The sequence below is a fragment of the Anser brachyrhynchus genome (assembly GCF_964034855.1).
Source record: "Anser brachyrhynchus genome assembly, contig: SCAFFOLD_180, whole genome shotgun sequence".
NCBI classification, from domain to species: domain Eukaryota; kingdom Metazoa; phylum Chordata; class Aves; order Anseriformes; family Anatidae; genus Anser; species Anser brachyrhynchus.
The window spans coordinates 218,328-223,345 of record NW_027663825.1 but is presented as its reverse complement, the minus strand read 5'-3'; positions in this window follow the sequence as shown (position 1 = coordinate 223,345).

Sequence of the window (5,018 nt, the reverse complement as noted above, 5' to 3'; positions counted from 1 at the left end):
GAGCGGATACCGAGGCTGGAACGGCACTCTCTGGACTCACTGAAATGCATTCTCAGTGGTGCCAGTGCACTCTCTGGACTCACTGCTCTGCATCCCCAGTGGTGCTAGTGCACTCTGGACTCACTGCAGTGCATCCCCAGTGGTGCCAGTGCACTCTCTGGACTCACTGCACCGCATTCCCACTGGTGTCAGTGCACTCTGTGGACTCACTGCACTGCATCCCCAGTGGTGTCAGTGCACTCTCTGGACTCCCGGCACCGTATCCCCAGTGGTGCCAGTGCATTCGCTGGACTCACGGCACTGCATCCACAGTGGTGCCAGTGCACTCTCTGGACTCACTGAAGTGCATTCTCAGTGGAGCCAGTGCACTCTCTGGACTCACTGCACTGCATCCCCAGTGGTGCCAGTGCACTCTCTGGACTCACTGCAGTGCATCCCAAGTGGTGCCAATGCACTCTCTGGACTCACTGCAGTGCATCCCCAGTGGTGCCAGTACACTCACTGGACTCACTGCACTGCATCCCCAGTGGTGCCAGTGCAGTCTCTGCACTCACTGAAGTGCATCTCCAGTGGTGCCAGAGCACTCTCTGGACTCACTGCAGTGCATCACCTGTGGTGCCAGTGCACTCTCTGGACACTCTGCACTGCATCCCCACTGGTGCCAGTGCACTCTCTGGACTCACTGCACTGCATCCCCAGTGGTGCCAGTGCACTCTCTGGACTCACTGCACTGCATCCCCAGTGGTGCCAATGCACTCTCTGGACTCACTGCTGTGCATCCCCAGTGGTGCCAGTACACTCACTGGACTGACTGAAGTGCATTCCCAGTGGTGACATTGAAGTCTTTGGACTCACTGCACTCCATCCCCACTGGTGCCTTTGCACTCCCTGGACTCACTGCACTGCTCCAGCCGCGGCAGCCGCTCCAGCCGCGGTAGCCCTCCAGCCGTGGCAGCCGCTCCACTCGGTAGCGGCTGGAGCGGCTGCCGCGGCTGGAGAGGCTGGAGCGGCTGCCGCGGCTGGAGCGGCTGCCGCGGTTGGAGCGGCTGGAGCGGCTGCCGCGGCTGGAGCGGCTGCCGCGGATGGAGAGGCTGGCGCGGCTGGAGGGGCTGGAGCGGCTGCCGCGGCTGGAGCGGCTGGAGCGGCTGCCGCGGCTGGAGCGTCTGCCGCGGCTGGAGGGGCTACCGCGGGGTTGACTCGGCTGGAGCGGATGCCGAGGCTGGAACGGCACTCTCTGGACTCACTGAAATGCATTCTCAGTGGTGCCAGTGCACTCTCTGGACTCACTGCTCTGCATCCCCAGTGGTGCTAGTGCACTCTCTGGACTCACTGCAGTGCATCCCCAGTGGTGCCAGTGCACTCTCTGGACTCACTGCACCGCATTCCCACTGGTGCCAGTGCGCTCTCTGGACTCACTGCACTGCATCCCCAGTGGTGCCAGTGCGCTCTCAGGACTCACTGCAGGGCATCCCCAGTGGTGCCAGTGCACTCTCTGGACTCACTGCACTGCATCCCCAGTCCTGCCAGTGCACTCTCTTGACTCACTGCAGTGCATCCCCAGTGGTGCCAGTACACTCACTGGACTGACTGAAGTGCATCCCCAGTGGTGTCAGTGCACTCACTGGAGTCACTGCACTGCATCCCCAGTGGTGCAAGTGCACTCCCTGGACTCACTGCACTGCATTCCCAGTGGTGACAGTGAAGTCTTTGGACTCACTGCACTCCATCCCCACTGGTGCCTTTGCACTCCCTGGACTCACTGCACTGCTCCAGCCGCGGCAGCCGCTCCAGCCGCGGTAGCCCTCCAGCCGTGGCAGCCGCTCCACTCGGTAGCGGCTGGAGCGGCTGCCGCGGTTGGAGCGGCTGGAGCGGCTGCCGCGGCTGGAGCGGCTGCCGCGGATGGAGAGGCTGGCGAGGCTGGAGGGGCTGGAGCGGCTGCCGCGGCTGGAGCGGCTGGAGCGGCTGCCGCGGCTGGAGCGTCTGCCGCGGCTGGAGGGCCTACCGCGGGGTTGACTCGGCTGGAGCGGATACCGAGGCTGGAACGGCACTCTCTGGACTCACTGAAATGCATTCTCAGTGGTGCCAGTGCACTCTCTGGACTCACTGCTCTGCATCCCCAGTGGTGCTAGTGCACTCTGGACTCACTGCAGTGCATCCCCAGTGGTGCCAGTGCACTCTCTGGACTCACTGCACCGCATTCCCACTGGTGTCAGTGCACTCTGTGGACTCACTGCACTGCATCCCCAGTGGTGTCAGTGCACTCTCTGGACTCACTGCAGTGCATCCCAAGTGGTGCCAATGCACTCTCTGGACTCACTGCAGTGCATCCCCAGTGGTGCCAGTACACTCACTGGACTCACTGCACTGCATCCCCAGTGGTGCCAGTGCAGTCTCTGCACTCACTGAAGTGCATCTCCAGTGGTGCCAGAGCACTCTCTGGACTCACTGCAGTGCATCCCAGTGGTGCCAGTGCACTCTCTGGACACTCTGCACTGCATCCCCACTGGTGCCAGTGCACTCTCTGGACTCACTGCACTGCATCCCCAGTGGTGCCAGTGCACTCTCTGGACTCACTGCACTGCATCTCCAATGGTGCCAGTGCACTCTCTGGACTCACTGCACTGCATCCCCAGTGGTGCCAATGCACTCTCTGGACTCACTGCTGTGCATCCCCAGTGGTGCCAGTACACTCACTGGACTGACTGAAGTGCATTCCCAGTGGTGACATTGAAGTCTTTGGACTCACTGCACTCCATCCCCACTGGTGCCTTTGCACTCCCTGGACTCACTGCACTGCTCCAGCCGCGGCAGCCGCTCCAGCCGCGGTAGCCCTCCAGCCGTGGCAGCCGCTCCACTCGGTAGCGGCTGGAGCGGCTGCCGCGGCTGGAGCGGCTGGAGCGGCTGCCGCGGCTGGAGCGGCTGCCGCGGATGGAGAGGCTGGCGCGGCTGGAGGGGCTGGAGCGGCTGCCGCGGCTGGAGCGGCTGGAGCGGCTGCCGCGGCTGGAGCGTCTGCCGCGGCTGGAGGGGCTACCGCGGGGTTGACTCGGCTGGAGCGGATGCCGAGGCTGGAACGGCACTCTCTGGACTCACTGAAATGCATTCTCAGTGGTGCCAGTGCACTCTCTGGACTCACTGCTCTGCATCCCCAGTGGTGCTAGTGCACTCTCTGGACTCACTGCAGTGCATCCCCAGTGGTGCCATTGCACTCTCTGGACTCACTGCACCGCATTCCCACTGGTGCCAGTGCGCTCTCTGGACTCACTGCACTGCATCCCCAGTGGTGCCAGTGCGCTCTCAGGACTCACTGCAGGGCATCCCCAGTGGTGCCAGTGCACTCTCTGGACTCACTGCACTGCATCCCCACTCCTGCCAGTGCACTCTCTTGACTCACTGCAGTGCATCCCCAGTGGTGCCAGTACACTCACTGGACTGACTGAAGTGCATCCCCAGTGGTGTCAGTGCACTCACTGGAGTCACTGCACTGCATCCCCAGTGGTGCAAGTGCACTCCCTGGACTCACTGCACTGCATTCCCAGTGGTGACAGTGAAGTCTTTGGACTCACTGCACTCCATCCCCACTGGTGCCTTTGCACTCCCTGGACTCACTGCACTGCTCCAGCCGCGGCAGCCGCTCCAGCCGCGGTAGCCCTCCAGCCGTGGCAGCCGCTCCACTCGGTAGCGGCTGGAGCGGCTGCCGCGGTTGGAGCGGCTGGAGCGGCTGCCGCGGCTGGAGCGGCTGCCGCGGATGGAGAGGCTGGCGAGGCTGGAGGGGCTGGAGCGGCTGCCGCGGCTGGAGCGGCTGGAGCGGCTGCCGCGGCTGGAGCGTCTGCCGCGGCTGGAGGGCCTACCGCGGGGTTGACTCGGCTGGAGCGGATACCGAGGCTGGAACGGCACTCTCTGGACTCACTGAAATGCATTCTCAGTGGTGCCAGTGCACTCTCTGGACTCACTGCTCTGCATCCCCAGTGGTGCTAGTGCACTCTGGACTCACTGCAGTGCATCCCCAGTGGTGCCAGTGCACTCTCTGGACTCACTGCACCGCATTCCCACTGGTGTCAGTGCACTCTGTGGACTCACTGCACTGCATCCCCAGTGGTGTCAGTGCACTCTCTGGACTCCCGGCACCGTATCCCCAGTGGTGCCAGTGCATTCGCTGGACTCACGGCACTGCATCCCCAGTGGTGCCAGTGCACTCTCTGGACTCACTGCAGTGCATCCCAAGTGGTGCCAATGCACTCTCTGGACTCACTGCAGTGCATCCCCAGTGGTGCCAGTACACTCACTGGACTCACTGCACTGCATCCCCAGTGGTGCCAGTGCAGTCTCTGCACTCACTGAAGTGCATCTCCAGTGGTGCCAGTGCACTCTCTGGACACTCTGCACTGCATCCCCACTGGTGCCAGTGCACTCTCTGGACTCACTGCACTGCATCCCCAGTGGTGCCAATGCACTCTCTGGACTCACTGCAGTGCATCCCCAGTGGTGCCAGTACACTCACTGGACTCACTGCACTGCATCCCAAGTGGTGCCAATGCACTCTCTGGACTCACTGCAGTGCATCCCCAGTGGTGCCAGTACACTCACTGGACTCACTGCACTGCATCCCAAGTGGTGCCAATGCACTCTCTGGACTCACTGCAGTGCATCCCAGTGGTGCCAGTGCACTCTCTGGACACTCTGCACTGCATCCCCACTGGTGCCAGTGCACTCTCTGGACTCACTGCACTGCATCCCCAGTGGTGCCAGTGCACTCTCTGGACTCACTGCACTGCATCTCCAATGGTGCCAGTGCACTCTCTGGACTCACTGCACTGCATCCCCAGTGGTGCCAATGCACTCTCTGGACTCACTGCTGTGCATCCCCAGTGGTGCCAGTACACTCACTGGACTGACTGAAGTGCATTCCCAGTGGTGACATTGAAGTCTTTGGACTCACTGCACTCCATCCCCACTGGTGCCTTTGCACTCCCTGGACTCACTGCACTGCTCCAGCCGCGGCAGCCGCTCCAGCCGCGGTA